This window comes from Chlorocebus sabaeus, chromosome 18, assembly GCF_047675955.1.
Source record: "Chlorocebus sabaeus isolate Y175 chromosome 18, mChlSab1.0.hap1, whole genome shotgun sequence".
Classification (NCBI taxonomy): Eukaryota; Metazoa; Chordata; class Mammalia; order Primates; family Cercopithecidae; genus Chlorocebus; species Chlorocebus sabaeus.
In genome coordinates this window covers 17,481,518-17,501,269 of record NC_132921.1, presented here as the reverse complement: position 1 = coordinate 17,501,269, position 19,752 = coordinate 17,481,518, and the positions used below count along the sequence as shown (strand labels likewise).

Below are 19,752 nucleotides of genomic sequence, written 5' to 3'. Positions count from 1 at the left end.
AGATGAATTGTCCTAGAGTTAGCTTAGTTATTGTTGTTTTTGGTTTTTTGATTTTTTGAGACAGAGTCTCACTGTGTTGCTTAGGCTGAAGTGTAGTGGTGCGGTCTCGACTCACTGGAACTTCTGCCTCTCGGGTTCAAGCGATTCTCCTGCCTCAGCCTCCCAAGTAGCTGGGACTACAGGCATGTGCCACCATGCCCAGCTGATATTTTGTATTTTTAGTAGAGATGGGGTTTTGCCATGTTGGCCAGGCTGGTTTCGAACTCCTGGCCTCAAGCGACCCACCCACCTTGGCCTCCCAAAATACTGGGATTACAGGTGAGAGCCACTGTGCCCAGCACTTACTGTTTTTTAATCAGTCCTTCTTATCTTTACCATAATTAACTCCATATTCAATTCAATTATTTTGTTTTGAAAAAACAAAATTTTCCTAAATTACTTGTATCATACACTTTAAGCATTTGAAGAAGTTGTTTTGAATGAGAGGGAGAGGTTAATTTCAACATTAAATGAAGCTCTTTTACTTTGTTGTGATAAGTTGCCACATACAGAATTTTCTTTAAAGAAAGCTTTAAGTAACAGTGGCTGTTAACTTACTTTGGAGCATCTTGTTTGCTTCAGAACCCTTGTGCATCATTCTAAAACATTTCATAGGCTGATAGCCTGAGTTATTTTGACTTCTGCTCCCATGTTTATTTTTAGGGAGTGACCATTACTTTAGAGACAATATGAAGGATCTAACTTTAAGTGTATCTCATAATGAAAACAAAAATGTTAAATTTAATTTTGCTTCTAGAAGTGCAGAGAAAAGAAGGAAATGATGACGGATCTTTTTGCCTTACAAAATAAATGTTAGCTGTGTTTCAGCATGTGTCATATTATGTGGGTGAAATGGCCATCTGCAATCTCTGGCTCTCCTAAGCTGAATTAGATTTGCCACTGCATGTGCCTAACTCCCTGAGCTTACTCCTATCATAATAGCCATCACACACTGTATTGTAATTTCTTGTTCACTTGTCCCTCTCCATTATTAGATTACTAACATGCGGCCAATGACTGTGTCTTAATTATAGTTTTATCATCAACATCTCACAGTGTCTAGAATAAAGGAAAGTGCTCAAAAAATATTTGTGTAATAAATGATAGAGAATTTAAGGAATTTCAATTCCAGGCTTTATATTTTTTTCTTCCTCATCTTTTCCATAAATCTTTAATAAGATTAAAAAAATCTTACTACAAAACTGACTTACATTCAGTAAAGTGTCCAACTTTTAAGTGTACTGCTCAATGAATTTTTACATATTTATAGAAATAGTTGCAGGGACCACCTTACCCAGAACAAGATATAGAACATTTCTAGCACTCTTCTTTTTCCTTTTGTTCTGTTTTCCTCACTTAAAAAGAAAATTATCTTCATTGTACTCATGTAAGTTATAACGAATTCCAACTGGAATAATTATAAAGAAACAATAGAACTATGAGAAAATGGGATTGTCATATTGTAATTGGCCAGTACTATGTCATCCTCCTGGCAAAAAGTGAAATGTTTCAAGATCATTGAAAGAATTCTTGTTTTCTGGTTTTGGGTTTTTTTTTTTTTTTTTTTTTTTTTTTTTTGAGACAGAGTCTAGCTTTGTGGCCCAGACTTGAAGTGCAGTGGTGTGATCTCAGCTCATTGCAGCCTCCACCTCCTGGGTTCAAGTGATTCTCTTCCCTCAGCCTCCCAAATAGCCAGGATTACAGGTGCGTGCCACCACTTCTGGCTAATTTTTGTAATTTTAGTAGAGATGGGGTTCCCCATGTTGACCAGGCTGATCTTAAAACTTCTGACCTCAAGTGATCCACCCGCCTTGGCCTCCCAAAGTGCTAGGGTTACAGGCATGAGCCACCGCACCAGGCCACAATTATTGTTTTTACATTAATATCAAAGCACAGTGTGCAGAGACAGATCACTTTAGACATATACTTTTTGGTTGTGAATACTATAAAATTTGATTTCTTCTATGGAGAATTATAAGTTATATCATAATGGGAATCCACTTGTTCCCCTAGAGTTCTACACTGAATCTGTAGGACCAAATAAAGGAATGGATATAGGTTTTAGGAGTCTGAGTGAAATAAAAACCATTTCTGAATCTGGCCAATTCTGGTAAGTTCACGACTATTAAAGGTTATCAGTGCTAGAATTTCCAGTAGATAATAATCATTCTTTATTCATTTCTGAGAATTTGATTTTTCTCAGAAATACATTTCTGTATTTCATTTTCTGGAGACTGTGTTTCATGTTTAGATGTGTTTGAACAAGGATTTAAGTAAGAACAATTGTAGTTTTAGGGGATTGTGATGACTCCCAGGATTGAGAACCACTGCCTTGATTGTTGACTTTGTGATTCTGTGCAGGTCATTCTAAACCTCGGTTTTCTCATTTTGCTTATTTGTTCAGTTCTCAAATGGTACCTGTATGTTGGAAAAGGAAGGATTGTGTGAACTGGAACATGACTATGAACTGGACAAAGGTGTGAACTGAGCCACTGGAAGGACACTGCTATCATAAGCTAGGCCAGCAGTGTTAGCTAAAGGCATTTAGGCAGAAATCCCCATACAAATAGACTGACGTGTCTACAGCCAGCTGCATTTTTGAAAACAGGGGCTGTCAGGGAGAATTTGCCAGCCTTTGGAGGCTGTGAGGGGAGGACAGGGCAGGATAAATAACATTTCTGGCACAGGAGAGTTCTGGAGTAAAGGGTTGGGTGAATAAGAAGGAGAAAATATCTTGGTTTTATTTTCTGAGAGTAAAACAAATGACCAAAAAATGGGAGAAATAAGAAACTGTTTCAAGAAGGCATATTCCCGTACCTTTGTTTTCCAAGCTATAATTGCTACATCTCCAGCATAGCATAGCAACTGATTTAGTAGAAACAGAAAGAAAAGTTAAGATTGTTAATTATCTTGGGCAGACAGGATTATGTGAAGGGGGTGGGATAAATTTGATTAGCTGTTTTTTTTTAAACCATATTTTTATATTAGTTCACTTGTTAGAAGATAACAAAAATAACATTTTCTAATGATTTCCACCAAAGTATTGCCTTTAAAGGTTAATACTTATCCTCTTTGCACAACCTCAATACTGGAGATTTTTACCTACCTATTTTTTAAAATTTTATTACATTTTTTTTTGTTGAGGCATAATTTAAACTCCGGAAAATTTACAAATATCGTGTATTTGGTTTGATGAGTTTGAGGGGGGAATGATTAAACTAGTAAACAGTTGCTGAAGTAGGCCAACCCAGAAAACATGAAACTTAAAATATTAAAAACAGTTTTTAGGAAAGATTCTTTGTGACTGGCTTCTTGCAGAGGGTTTCAGTTGTGATTTGTTTTTGTTCACATGGTTCAATGCAGCAAACATCTCACTGAGTTTAAATCACCGTGCTGGATGCGTAGGACATTGAAAAATGACTACATATAGGAATTATCCTCAAGAAGCTTACAATCTAATGAAGAGTTTAAAGTAACTGCACAATAAACTATAGTGAAAGGTAGGTTCAAGAAGGTAGAATAGACGGAAAATTATAAAGTTGGTCGAGTATAATTTAGGCTTATGGTATGATGAGCAACATTCTGTTGTTGGATGATACAAAGCTGTGTGTTTGGCAAACAGCTGCAGGCATTGGTGAAACTTTGCTTCAGTTGCCCTTCCATTCAGTTTGCTACATAATACAAATCTTAAAAATATGTAAATTCCTTTTTTGTGTGTGTGTGGTAATAAATTATGGTTACAGCTCTGTGTTTCGTTATATAACTGAGGAAAGGGCTTTATGTGTTTCAGTGGTTCATCCTCTAAGTAGAACTTGCGCTACCAAGTGTTATGAGAAATATCAGAGAAGCATGTGTTATTGGACACAGGGCAGAAGACCACATTTTGACTCATGAGAGTTTTCCTTTGCTCTGAATTTTTCCTGCTAAAGCCGTCTCATACTGTCAAGTATTACAGGGCCGGGCACAGTGACTCTCCTATAATCCCAGAACTTTGGGAGGCCAGCACGGGAGGATTGCTTGAGCCTAAGAGTTTGAGACCAGCCTGGGCAACATGGCAAGACCCTATCTCTACAAACTGAAACAAAACAAAACAAAACAAAAAAAAACAAGTCAGGTGTGGTGGCCACACCTCTGGTCCCAGCTACTTGGAAGGCTGAGGTGGGAAGATCACTTGAGCCTAGGAGTTCGAGGCTGCCGTGCGCTCTGATCATGCCACCTACACTCCAGCCTGGGTTACAGAGTGTGACCCTGTCTCAAAAAACGAAAAAAAGGTATTGCAGCTTTAGAATAGTATATATTAATCTACTATACCTGGTAGCAGGAAGCTATTTGGTAACCAAATAAGAGACAGGGGAATCTGTGTTACATTAGACAACTTTTAGTCGTCTTCATCTTCCTCTAAATACTTGAGGAAGATATTCTAATCTAGATCATGGGCCTAGATTTCTCATTTACCTGTCTTTTTAATTAGAGTCGAGGATTTTCCTGATGGAAACCCCAAAGGAGTTTCAGATAATTAGTTGTCATCAACAGATGGGTGCGGGGAGGGTAGACATTCTCCATGGGTCACCGGAGTGGATGAGACATTGCCAGAGGGACTGCCATCCTTCTGTGTCTTCCTGAAATCTTGGCAATGGCTGACTCCCTGTCCACCTAGCATCTGCACACACATTTGGTGGCCAGACCGCTTCTCCTGATGAAGTCAGCCTAATTAACAAAGCCAAAATGGACCCGTTAAAGGAGAGTTATAGGTCCCTGCTGTGGGAGGGCAGCCAGGTCTGTTTTTATTCCTGAGTGGACTAGTACAAGGTATTTTCAGGGGCAGAAGTTGGGGAAGTATATGTTCAAATGAGCTTCGTGGTAATTGCTCATGTGTGTTTATTAAATATTCCCAGAGTATTAGTCACATTACAGACCATAAGTTTTAGTGACTCAGAGAGAATATATGTAAATATCAAAAGGACTAAAAGGGAACAGAAAATTTAGAAGAGCATGATCAATTGACCATGACAACTGGTGCCTTTTGGCAAAGACAGATATTTCTGGCATTTTAAAAATCTCAGCTGTAGGCAACTATTTTTTTCAGTGACGAGGGCTATCTTTTGACGTTCTGATGTATCATGAAGTGTCTGATGTTTTGAGAGTCACAGTGGACTAAGGTAGTGTTTCTCAAAGTGTTTTCAGAATTTCCTAAAGTACTTATCAAATATACAGATTCTTGGCTCTTATCTCAGGTCTTCTCACTTCGATTTTAGAGGGATAGTCTGGGAACTGTATGTTTAACAAGGCTCCCCCAGTGACTCCAGTGCAGACGGTCTGCTGAACACACTGAAAGCTTAAGGTGACCCAGGTACTACTGCTGAAACAAATAGATTTTTATAAAAGAAGGATTTTAATAGAAAAACTGAATGTGTCTAGAGATATTTCTAGATAACATATACAACCCTTCTCTGCTTTTTAAAGTGTTGTGCTTCTCAGGTATTTTAAGGTATAGTTCTTAACCAGGGTTATTACATCAAAATCAACTGACAAGTTTTTCAAAACTAGAGAATCGGTCAATGATGTTTAGAATACTATGAAGGGGAAGAGAATTTTCATTCTTTTCTCTCCCTTATTTCTCCCAAAAAGATCTACCTCAGTCCTGGAGAATGGAGTAGGGTGGGGGCATTGGAAAGTGGCTGACTGTGTAATCTTAGCAAGGTTGGAGTTCTGGTGGCACACTCCATTTTTATTAACCAGAACAAACCAGAAAGGTTTAGCCAGAAGCTTCCAGGCATTCCTGTGTTCAGCTGTGAACATTGCTCTGAGATTGGAAAGAGGCCATTCATGGCTTATCAGAAGAGTTCTGCCCATACTCTTGAGAGACTGCTTTGGTAATCTTTGCCCCCGTTTCTCTGATGCTCTTAAAATGGATGAGATGGGCGAGTCTACCCTGCCAGTGAGGGGTGTGCATATCCCCAGAAACCACGAAAATGCATGAGGACAAGGGTTTTTGCACCATGATGATTCTAAATTCCACCATCAGAGTTCTGCTATATAGATTTTGAGGCCCCACCCTGACCTACTTAACAAGAATATCTTCGAGTTGAAGTTGAGAATTCTACACTAAGGAAAGCTCCCTAGAGAATTAGGAAGTGCAGCCAGATTGCACCCTACTGAGCTAGAGCATCTTCTATGAGAAATATGTTCCTTTAGCAGCTCCAAAGTGTGATAGCCCCTATCTTAATTCAGTGAGAGGGTAAATTATAAATAAAAAGAGAAATAAGCATCAATTCCCAGCAGTTACACTTTGACTTTATCCCTACCTCACCCTAAGATTTTGTATCAAGCAATGGCAGAATGAGAAAAACTGTGGGGAAGAGAGAAGAGGGGAGCTGGCAGTGGGGCTTTAGGTGGGTCTACCACTACCACCTAAGCTTAGGTGTAAGTACATGCAACTGGAAGGAATAGCAAGCCAGAAATACAGTTATTGAAGGAAAATTGGCAATTGGATTGGTAAAGAGGAAGTGAAGCAAATGGGGAAAACTAAAGGTTCTACAAGACAAGTGAACCAGAACATCAGAGGACACACAGCCCTTCCCTACTCAGTCCAAACAAAGAGATCCCTTAATGTATCTTCACTTGATATATGCTGATAGAAGATACAGCACTGAACTAAGAAACTTGTAAAACAACCTGATACCGTGAAAATGATTGGGAAAAAGATGAACGGATCCTTATTGGGTTATTGGCTCCCAAAATGAGAAAACAAAAAACAACGTATGTCCACTGTCGAATAATTTGTACCCCAAAAAATCTGTTGTGAAGCCTAACAAAACTATAAGACAACATTCCAAGCAGAATTAACAATAGTCAAGTGAACAGTTTATGATATAAAACAAAAAATTAAAGAACTAAGAGCAAAAGGGACAAACAGGAAGGACTGGAAAGAAGTGATTTAACTCAGAAAATGGAAGAAAATGACAGTTATCTGAGAAATGAGGAGTAATTACAGGGTGCCCAAGGGAGAACACACCCAAAAAATTAATAAGGGACATTAAAGAAACAAAGGAAAATGAAAAGAATGAAAATAAGATAAAGAATTATTTGAAAAGCTAGAGATAAAATAGTGGAAATGGAAGACAGATCCAAAAGGAATAACATTTGTATATGTGTCCTTGAAGAACAAAGACAAAAAAAAAGTGACAGAAGTATTATTTAAAAATATCATTCAAGGAATTTTTTCAACAACAAACAAAATATCTTAAAGTACATTTGAAAAAGAGTATCAATTGGGTACTTGGAATAAACCCAGAATGTTCAATTTTAAAACTTATTATATTAAAACCATTAGATTTTGAAGATATAAATAATTATGACTACCCGTAAAAAGATAAAATAATTTTAAAAGGCAAATATTTAGACTGTCATTATACTTCTCAAAAACATTATACAATGCAATGTAATCAATGGAGCAATGTTTTTTGAAAACTTAAAGATTGACTCAAGATTTTTATATCAAGCGAAGTCTCCTTTAAGATCTAAGTTATAGAAAACTGTTAAACATTTAAGCACCAAAAACATAAGCAACAACTAAAAAAAATAGATAAATTGGATTTGATCAAAATTTAAAACTTGCGTGCTTCAAAGGATACCATCAAGAAAGTGAAAATGCAACCCACAGAAATATATCTGATAGGGGACTTGAAATAATTCTTACAATTCACAATAAAAAAGACAAATAGCTGAATGAAAATATGTTCAAAGGATGTGAATAGACATGTCTCAAAAGAAAATATACAAATGGCCAAGAAACACATAAAAAGATGCTTAGCATCATTAGCCATTGGGGAAATGTAAATAAAAACCACAATCAGATATGACTTATACCCACTAGGGTGGCTATAATCAAGAAGACAATAACAGATGTTGGAGAAAATGGAGAGAAATTGAAACCTCATACACTGCTGGCAGGAATGTAAAATTATGGAAGCACTTTGGAAAACAGATTGTCAGTTCCTCAAATAATTAAACATAGTATTACCCAGCAATTCTGCTCTTAGGTATATACCCAAGAGAAATGAAAACATAGATGTTTACACCAAACTTGTATATGAATGTTGACAGCAACATTATTCGTAACAACTGGAAAGTAGAACTCAAATGTCTATCACTTGATTAATGGATAAACAAACTGTTATATCAGATAGTGGAATATTATTCACCAGTAAAAGGTACTAGTATATGCAGCAACATGGATAAACCCTGAAAGCAGTATGCTAAGTGAAAGAAGCCAGAACCAGAAGGACACATGCTGTATGATTCTTTTTATATGAAATATTTGGATTTGGCAAATCCATACAGATAGAAAGTAAATCCAGGGGATGTGAGGAAGGGAGAAATGATGAGTGACTACAAATGGGTATAGAGTTTCTTTATGAAATGATGAAACTGTTGTGGAATTATATGGTGGTGATGGTTGCACAAGTTTGTGAAAAAACTAAAAAATCACTAAGTCACACACTTTAAAAGGGTGTATTTAATATTATGTGAATTATGTCTCTATAAAGGTGCTTTTTAAAGACCTCAAGGACTTAGAGATCTGTGCACCCATGATCCCTTCTCCAGGCATCTACTAAAGCAGTTAAGTGTGATTCAAAGCCTGTAGTCACAAAGCCTGTAGCTTTTTAGATATACACACACCATAAAATTCATCCTCTTAAAAAAGTATGTAATCCAGTGACTTTTAGTGGTAATTTAAATGAGTTACAATTTATAAATATAGAAGACTTAGTTAATTCATTGTATTAGTCATATTTTAGATGCCCAGCAGCCCCATGTAACTAGTGGGTACCATGCTAGAGTGTAAAGACATAGAACATTTGTCCACACAGAAAGCTGTATGGGCATGATGTACCAGAGGATGAACTTATCTAACCAAGAAATAACTGGTATATTTTAGCAAAAGGAATGATAGTGAGCATTTTGGTATATATAAATACAGATTTGAGACTGAAAGGTGGGAAAGAGGGTAGAAGATTAATATACAAAAAGTGGTGACAAACTGTTAGTAATGCAGCTTGACTGGGAGTGGTAGCTCATGTGTGTAGTCCTAGCACTTTGGGAGGCCAAAGCAGGAGGATAGCTTGAGGTCAGGAGTTTGAGACAAGCCTTGGCAACATAGCAAGACCCTCTCTCTACAAAGAATTTTTAAAATTAGGCAGGCATGGTGGCATACACTTAGAGTCCCAGCTGCTTGAGAGGCTGAGGCAGGAGCCTCTCAGGAATCCTTGAGTCCAGGAACTTGAGGGTGCAGTGACCTATGATTGGACCACTGCACTCTAGCCTGGGTGACAGACCCTGTCTCTAAAAACAAAACAAAAAAAATGCGCTTAGAAATGGGAAGAGAGGGGGGTGCACCCAAGATGGCTGAATAGGAACAGCTCCAGCCTCCAGCTCCCAGTGTGAGTGACACAGAAGATGGGTGATTTCTGCATTTTCAACTGAGGTACCGGGTTCATCTCACTGGGGAGTGCCAGACAATCGGTGCTGGTCAGCTGGTGCAGCCCGACCAGCAAGAGCTGAAGCAGGGCGAGGCATCGCCTCACCAGGGAAGTGCAAGGGGGAAGGGAATCCCTTTTCCTAGCCAAGGGAAACTGAGACACACAACACCTGGAAAATCAGGTAACTCCCACCCTAATACTGCACTTTACCAAGGGTCTTAGCAAACGGCACACCAGGAGATTATATCCCACACCTGGCCCGAAGGGTCACATGCCCACGGAGCCTCCCTCATTGCTAGCACAGCAGTCTGAGGTCTAACTGCAAGGCAGCAGCGAGGCTGGGGGAGGGCACTCGCCATTGCTGAGGCTTAAGTGGGTAAACAAAGCCACTGGGAAGCTCGAATTGGGTGGAGCCCACCGCAGCTCAAGGAAGCCAGCCTGCCTCTGTAGATTCCTCCTCTGGGGACAGGGCATAGCTAAACAGAAAGCAACAGAAACCTCAGCAGAGGTAAATGCCCCTGTCTGATAGCTTTGAAGGAGCAGTGGATCTCCCAGCATGGAGGCTGAGATCTGAGAATGGACAGACTGCCTGCCCAAGTGGGTCCCTGACCCCTGAGGAGCCTAACTGGGAGACATCCCTCACTAGGTGCAGACCAAAACCTCACACCTCACACAGCGGGGTACACCCGAGACAAAGCTTCCAGAGCAAGAATCAGACAGCCGCACTCGCTGTTCAGCAATATTCTATCTTCTGCAGCCTCCGCTGCTGATACCCAGGCAAAAAGGGTCTGGAGTGGACCTCAAGCAAACTCCAACAGACCTACAGCTGAGGGTCCTGACTGTTGGAAGGAAAACTAACAAACAGAAAGGGCACCCACATCAAAACCCCATCAGTACATCACCATCATCAAAGACCAAAGGCAAATAAAACCACAAAGATGGGGGGAAAGCAATGCAGAAAAGCTGGAAATTCAAAAAATCAGTGCGCATCTCCCCCTGCAAAGGAATGCAGCTCATTGCCAGCAACGGAACAAAGCTGGACAGAGAATGACTTTGACGAGTTGAGAGAAGAGGGCTTCAGTCAATCAAACTTCTCAGAGCTAAAGGAGGAACTACGTAACCAGCGCGTAAAGAAACTAAAAACTTTGAAAAAAGAATGGATAACTAGAATAATCAATGCAGAGAAGACCTTAAAAGAACTGATAGAGATGAAAACCATAACACGAGAAATACGTGACAAATGCACAAACTTCAGTAACCGACTCGATCAGCTGGAAGAAGGAGTATCAGCGATTGAAGATCAAGTGAACAAAATGAAGTGAGAGGTGTGGAAAAAAAAAAGTAAAAAGAAATGAACAAAGCCTCCAAGAAGTATGGGATTATGTGAAAAGACCAAATCTACGTCTGATTCGTGTGCCTGAAAGTGAAGGGGAAAATGGAACCAAGTTGGAAAACACCCTGCAGGATATCATCCAGGAGAACTTCCCCAACCTAGTAAGGCAGGCCAACTTTCAAATTAAGGAAATACAGAGAACGCCACAAAGATACTCTTCGAGAAGAGCAACTCCAAGACACATAATTGTCAGATTCACCAAAGTTGAAATGAAGGAAAAACTATTAAGGGCAGCCAGAGAGAAAGGTCGGGTTACCCACCAAGGGAATCCCATCAGACTAACAGCAGATCTCTCGGCAGTAACTCTCCAAGCCAGAAGAGAGTGGGGGCCAATATTCAACATTCTTAAAGAAAAGAATTTTCAACCCAGAATTTCATATCCAGCCAAACTAAGCTTCATAAGTGAAGGAGAAATAAGTAAATTCCTTTACAGACAAGGAGATGCTTAAGAGATTTTGTTACCACCAGGCCTGCCCTACAAGAGATCCTGAAGGAAGCACTAAACATGGAAAGGAACAACCGGCACCAGCCATTGCAAAAACATGTCAAAATGTAAAGTCCATCGATGCTAGGAAGAAACTGCACCAACTAGCAAGCAAAATAACCAGCTAATATCATAATGGCAGGATCAAGTTCACACATAACAATATTAACCTTAAATGTAAATGGGCTAAATGGTCCAATTAAAAGACACAGACTGGCAAATTGGATAAAGAGTCAAGATCCATCAGTTTGCTGTATTCAGGAAACCCATCTCACATGTGGAGACACACATAGGCTCAAAATAAAGGGATGGAGGAAGATCTACCAAGCAAATGGAACACACAAAAAAAGCAGGGGTTGCAATCCTAGTCTCTGATAAAACACACTTTAAACCATCAAAGATCAAAAGAGACAAAGAAGGCCATTACATAATGGTAAAGTGATCAATTCATCAGGAAGAGCTAACTGTCCTAAATATATATGCACCCAATACAGGAGCACCCAGATTCATAAAGCAAGTCCTTAGAGACTTACAAAGAGACTTAGACTCCCATACAATAATAATGGGAGACTTTAACACCCCACTGTCAACATTAGACAGATCAACAAGACAGAAAGTTAACAAGGATATCCAGGAATTGAACTCAACTCTGCACCAAGCAGACCTAATAGACATCTACAGAACTCTCCACCCCAAATCAACAGAATATACAGTCTTCTCAGCACCACATCGCACTTACTCCAAAATCGACCACATAGTTGGAAGTAAAGCACTCCTCAGCAAATGTAGAAGAACAGAAATTATAACAAACTGTCTCTCAGACCACAGCGCAATTAAACTAGAACTCAGGACTAAGAAACTCAATCAAAACCGCTCAACTATATGGAAACTGAACAGCCTGCTCCTGAATGACTACTGGGTACATAATGAAATGAAGGCAGAAATAAAGATGTTCTTTGAAACCAATGAGAACAAAGACAACATACCAGAATCTCTGGGACACATTTAAGGCAGTGTGTAGAGGGAAATATCCCTGAATAGGCCAATAGCAGGCTCTGAAATTGAGGCAATAATTAAAAGCCTACCAACCAAAACAAGTCCAGGACCAGACGGATTCACAGCCGAATTCTACCAGAGGTACAAGGAGGAGTTGGTACCATTCCTTCTGAAACTATTCCAATCAATAGAAAAAGAGGGAATCCTCCCTAACTCGTTTTACAAGGCCAACATCATCCTGATACCAAAGCCTGACAGAGATACAACAACCAAAAAGAGAATTTTAGACCAATATCCCTGATGAACATCGATGCAAAAATCCTCAATAAAATACTGGCAAACCGAATCCAGCAGCACATCAAAAAGCTTATCCACCATGATCAAGTGGGCTTAATCCCTGGGATGCAAGGCTGGTTCAACATACGCAAATCAATAAATGTAATCCAGCATATAAACAGAACCAAAGACAAAAATCACATGATTATCTCAATAGATGCGGAAAAGGCCTTTGACAAAATTCAACAATCCTTCATGCTAAAAACTCTCAATAAATTCGGTATTGATGGAACGTATCTCAAAATAATAAGAGCTATTTATGACAAACCCACAGCCAATATCATACGAAATGGGCAAAACCTGGAAGCATTCCCTTTGAAAACTGGCACAAGACAGGGATGCCCTCTCTCACCACTCCTATTCAACATTGTGTTGGAAGTTCTGGCTAGGGCAATCAGGCAAGAGAAAGAAATCAAGGGGATTCAGTGAGGAAAAGAAGAAGTTAAATTGTCCCTGTTTGCAGATGACATGATTGTGTATTTAGAAAACCCCATTGTCTCAGCCCAAAATCTCCTTAAGCTGATAAGCAACTTCAGCAAAGTCTCAGAATACAAAATCAATGTGCAGAAATCACAAGCATTCTTATACACCAGTAACAGACAAATAGCCAAATCATGAATGAATTCACATTCACAATAGCTTCAAAGAGAATAAAATACCTAGGAATCCAACTTACAAGGGATGTAAAGGACCTCTTCAAGGAGAACTACAAAGCACTGCTCAGTGAAATAAAAGAGGACACAAACAAATGGAAGAACATACCATGCTCATGGATAGGAAGAATCAATATTGTGAAAATGGCCATACTGCGCAAGGTAATTTATAGATTCAATGCCATCCCCATTAAGCTACCAATGACTTTCTTCACAGAATTGGAAAAAACTGCTTTAAAGTTCATATGAAACCAAAAAAAGACCCCACATTGCCAAGACAATCCTAAGCCAAAAGAACACAGGTGGAGGCATCACACTACCTGACTTCAATCTATACTACAAGACTACAGTAACCAAAACAGCATGGTACTGGCACCAAAACAGAGATATAGACCAATGGAACAGAACAGAGCCCTCAGAAATAGTACCACACATCTACAGCCATCTGATCTTTGACAAACCTGACAAAAACAAGAAATGGGGAAAGGATTCCTTATTTAATAAATGGTGCTAGGAAAACTGGCTAGCCATATGTAGAAAGCTGAAACTGGATCCTTTCCTTACTCCTTATACGAAAATTAATTCAAGATGGATTAGAGACTTAAATTTTAGACCTAAAACCATAAAAACTCTAGAAGAAAACCTAGGGAATACCATTCAGGACATAGGCATGGGCAAAGACTTCATGTCTAAAACACCAAAAGCAATGGCAACAAAAGCCAAAATTGACAAATGGGATCTAATTAAACTAAAGAGCTTCTACACAGCAAAAGAAACTACCATCAGAGTGAACAGGCAACCTACAGAATGGGAGAAAATTTTTGCAATCTACTCATCTGACAAAGGGCCAATATCCAGAACCTATAAAGAACTCAAAAGAAAAATCAATAAATTACCAAAAAAAACCTATAAATCAAATTTACAAGAAAAAAAAACCATCAAAAAGTGGGCAAAGGATGTGAACAGACACTTCTCAAAAGAAGACATTCATACAGCCAACAGACACATGAAAAAATGCTCATCATCACTGGCCATCAGAGAAATGCGAGTCAAAACCACAATGAGATACCATCTCATACCAGTTAGAATGGCAATCATTAAAAAATCAGGAAACAACAGGTGCTGGAGAGGATGTGGAGAAATAGGAACACTTTTACACTGTTGGTGGGACTGTAAACTAGTTCAACCATTGTGGAAAACAGTGTGGCAATTCCTCAAGGACCAACTAGAAATACCATTTGACCCAGCCATCCCATTACTGGGGATATACCCAAAGGATTATAAGTCATGCTGCTATAAAGACACATGCACACGTATGTTTATTGCGGCACTATTCACAATAGCAAAGACTTGGAATGAACCCAAATGTCCATCAGTGACAGACTGGATTAAGAAAATGTGGCACATGTACACCATGGAAAACTGTGTAACCATATAAAAGGATGAGTTCGTGTCCTTTGTAGGGACATGGATGCAGCTGGAAACCATCATTCTCAGCAAACTATCACAAGAACAGAAAACCAAATAATGCATGTTCTCACTCATAGGTAGGAATTGAACAATGAGATCACTTGGACACTGGAATGGGAGCATCACACACCAGGTCCTATTGTGGGGAGGGATAGCATTAGAAGACATACCTAATGTAAATGATGAGTTAATGGGTGTAGCACACCAACATGGCACATGTATACATATGTAACAAACCTGCATGTTGTGCATATGTACCCTAGAACTTAAAGTATAAGAATAATAAAAAAAAAAAAAACACTCAAAAACAAAAGGAAATGGGATGAGAGAAAAAGGAGAAAGAGTAAAATAGAAGGAGCTTATTGATTGCCGTCTAGGCAATAGGTGTAACTTACAGAATATTGACAAAAACTGGCAAGCCGGATAAGAAATGATTAAACAAAAATCCAAGAGGATAAGGTTATTTAATACGATGTAAGTACAAAGATAACCATAGAACAAAAATACAAACTTCCTTAAATACCAGAAAAATTAATGAAGATATAATATATATCCTATAGAGAGGGAAACATGACAAATATGAATATGAAATAATTATGACAGAGTTGAGACTCAGATATATCAGGACATGTGCTTGAACCCAACCTTCTATTGCCTTCAAGAGACCCATCTCACATGTAATGACATCTATAGGCTCAAAGTAAAAGGAAGAAGAGAGATCATGCAAATAGAAAACAAAAAAGAGTAGGAGTTACTATTCTTGTATCAGATAAAACAGACTTTAACCCAACAACAGTAAAAAATAAATTACATTATATAATAAAAGGTTCAGTTCAACTAGAAGATTTAATTATCCTATGTACATAGTCACCCAACATCAGAGCATCCAGATTTATAAAATGAATACCAGACCTAAGAAAAGAGATAGCGATACAATAATAGTGGAGGATTTCAGTATCTCCTTAAACAGACTATCAAGGCAGAATACTAATTCTGGACTTAAATTCGACATTTGACCAAACAGACCTAATAGATGTCTACAGAATACTCCACCCAACAACCACAGAATATACATTCTTCTTATCTGTGCACAGAACATTCTCAAAGATTGACTACATGCTCAGTCATAAAGCAAGCCTCAACAAATTCAAAAAATTGAAATCCTGTCAAACGTCTTCTCAGACCACAGTGGAATAAAACTAGAAATTAATACCAAGAGAAACTCTCAAAACCACACAAATAAGGTTGGGTGCGGTGGCTCATGCCTATAATCCCAGCACTTTGGAAGGTCGAGGCAGGAGGCTCATGAGGTCAGGAGATCAAAACCATCCTGACTAACATAGTGAAACTCCCGTCTCTACTAAAAAAAAAAAAAAATTAGCTGGGCATGGTGACACATGCCTGTAGTCCCAGCTACTCAGGAGGCTGAGGCAGGAGAATTGCTTGAACCTGGGAGGCAGAGGTTGCAGTAAGCTGAGATCACGCCACTGCACTTCACCCTGGGCGATGGAGCGAGACTCCATCTCAAAAAAACACAAATACATGGAAACTAAACAGCTTGGTCCTCTGATTCACTTTGGAATAAACACAAAATTGAGGCAGAAATAAAATAAAAAGAATTCTTTGAAACAAATGAAAATAGAGACACAATATACCAAAACTTCTGGGATACAGCAAAGGGAATGCTGATACCACTAAGTACCTACATCAAGAAAACAGAAAAATCTCAAATTAACAACTAATTGTTGGACCTAAAGGAACAGGAAAAACAGAACACACTAAACCCAGAGCTAGCAGAAGAAAAATAACTAAGATCAGAGGAGAATGACACCAAAAAAAAAAAAGGTCAGTGAAACAAAACGTTGGTTCTTTGAAAGGATAAACAAGATTGATAGACTACTCACTAGATTAAGAAAAAAAAGGGCTGGGTGCAGTGGCTCATATCTGTAATCCCAGCACTTTGGGAGGCTGAGGCGGGCAGATCACAAGGTCAGGAGTTCAAGACCAGCCTGGCCAATATGGTGAAACCCCGTCTCTACTAAAAATAGAAAATCAGCTGGGCGTGGTGGCATATGCCTGTAATCCCAGCTACTAGGGAGACTGAGGCAAGAGAACTGCTTGAACCCGGAAGGCAGAGGTTGCAGTGCCACTGCACTCCAGCCTGAGCAACAGAGTGAGACTCCATTAAAAATAAAAAAGAAAAAGAAAAAAAAGAGAATATCCAAATAAGCACAAATTAAAAATGACAGAGATGAGATTACAGCTGATAGCACAAAAATAGAAAAGATCCTCAGAGATTACTGCAAATATCTGTATGCACACAAAGTAGAAAATCTAGAGGAAATGGATAAATCCCTGGAAACACACAGTTTCCCAAGGTTGAACCAGGAAGAAATTGAAATCCTGAACAGGCTAATAATGAGTTACAAAATTGAGTCAATAATAAAAATCCACCAACAAAAAAAAAAGCCCTGGAGCAGGTGAATTCACATCCAAATTCTACCAGACATAACAAAGAAGAGCTGGTACCAATCTTACTGAAACTATTCCAAAAAATTGAGGAGGCAGGATTCCTCCCTAATTCATTCTGTGAAGCCAGTATCATCCTGATACCAAAATCTGGCAAGGATACAACGAAAAAGGAAAATAACAAGCCAGTATCTCTGAACGTAGACACAAAAATCTATATCAAGTAACTAGCCAACTGAATTCAGCAGCATATCAAAAAGATAATTCATCATGCTCAAGAGAGCTTTATTCCTGGGATGCAAGGATGGTTCAATATACACAAATCCATATATGTGATTTGCCACATAAACAGAATTAAAAGCAAAAACTGTATCATCTCAATAGATGTGGAAAAAAGTCTTTGATTAAAATCCAGTATCTCAACATGATAAAAACTCTCAACAAACTAGGCATCAACAGAATATACCTCTAAATAATAAGAGCCATCTATGACAAACCCGTAGCCAACATCAAACTGAAGGGCAAAAGTTGAAAGTGTTCCCCCTAACACGGAAGAAGACAAGTATGCCTACTCTCACCACTCCTATTCAACATAGTACTAAAAGTCGTAGCCAGAGCAGTCAGGCAAGAGAAAGAATAAAGGTCATCCAAATAGGAAAAGAGGAAATCAGGTTATCTGTTTGTTGATGATATGATTCTATACCTAGAAAACCCTAAAAGTTCCTCCAAAAGACTCTCAGACTTGATAAACAACTTCAGTAAAATTTCAGGATTCAGAATCAGCATCCGAAATCAGTAGCATTCCTATATACCAGTAACATTCAAGCTGCGAACCAAATCAAGAATACAATCCCATTTACAATAGCAAAAAACTAAAATACCGAGGAATACATTTATCCGAGGAGGTGAAAGATCTCTAGAAGGAGAACTATAAGACACTGATGAAAGAAATCAGAGATGACACAAACAAGTGGAAAAACATCCCATGCTCGTGGATTGGAAGAATCAGTATCATTTAAATGGCTATACTGCCCAAACAATCTACAGATTCAATGTAATTCCTATCAAATTACCTGTGTCATTTTTCATGAAATTAGAAAAAAAATTATAAAATTCATGTGGAAACACAAAAGAACCAAATAGCCAAAACAATCCTAAGCAAAAAGGACAAAGTCTTAGGCATCATGTTACCTGACTTCAAGGTAATATATTGCAAACGTTGTAGGTAATGAAAACAGCATCGAACTATTACAAAAACAGACACATAGATCACAGGAACAAAATAGAGAACCTGGGAATAAAGCCATACACCTACAACCAACAGATCTTTTGACAAAGTCAACAAAAATAAACAATGAGGAAAGGACACCCTATTCAATAAATAGTGGTGGGAAAACTGGCCAGCCATATGCAGAAGAATGAAACTGGACCCCTACCTCCCACCTTATACAAAAATTAAGATGGATTAAAAACTTAAATATAATACCTCAAAGGATGCAAATCATAGAAGAAAAACTCTGGACATTGGCCTGGGCAAAGAATTTATGACTAAGACCTCGAAGGCAAATGCAACAAAAACAAATATTGGCAAATGGGACTTAATTAAACTAAAGAGCTTCTGCACAGCAAAAGAAACAACAGAGTGAACAGACAGTCTACAGAATGGGGGAAAATATTTGCAAACTATGCAACTGACAAAGGACAAATATCTATAAGAAACTCAAATAAGAAAGAACCCCATTAAAAAGTGAGCAAAGGACATGAATAGACACTTCTGGCTGCCAGCAAACATGAAAAAATGCTCAACATCACTAATCAGAGAAATGCAAGTTTCAGCCATAATGAGATACCATCTCACACCAGTCAGAATGACTATTAAGTCACAATATAACACATGTCATCAAGGATATGGAGAAAAGAGAACACTCATACATTGTTGGTAGGAATGTAAATTAGTTCAACCCCTATGGAAAACAGTATGAAGATTTCTCAAAGAACTAAAAATAGAAATACCATTCCACCCAGCAATTCCACTACTGAATATGTACCCAAAGGAAAAGAAATCATTTATCAAAAAGAAACCTTCCCTGCACTCATATGTTTATTGCAACACTATTCACAATAGCAAAGTCATGGAATCAACCTATGTACCCCTCGGTGGTGAGTTGGATAAAGAAAATATGGCACATATATACCATGGAATACTACACAGCCATAAAAAAGAACAAAATTATGTCTTTTGCAGCAACATGGATGCAGCTGGAGACTGTTATCCTCAGTGAATTAATACAGAAACAGAAAAATACTACACATTCTTAATACATGGGAGCTAAACAGTGTATACACATGGCCATAAAGCTGGAAACAAGAGACACTGAGGACTCTGAAAGGGGTAAGGGATATAAGGTTTGAAAAACTACCTATTGGGTA

At 38.5% G+C, this 19,752-nt stretch overlaps 1 protein-coding gene across 1 annotated transcript in view; it reads left to right on the top strand.

The window, feature by feature from the left end:
- Nucleotides 1-19,752, top strand: part of PHLPP1 (PH domain and leucine rich repeat protein phosphatase 1) — a 266,455-nt gene that overhangs the window by 201,007 nt on the left and 45,696 nt on the right. The gene's annotated exons all lie outside the window — the stretch shown is intronic.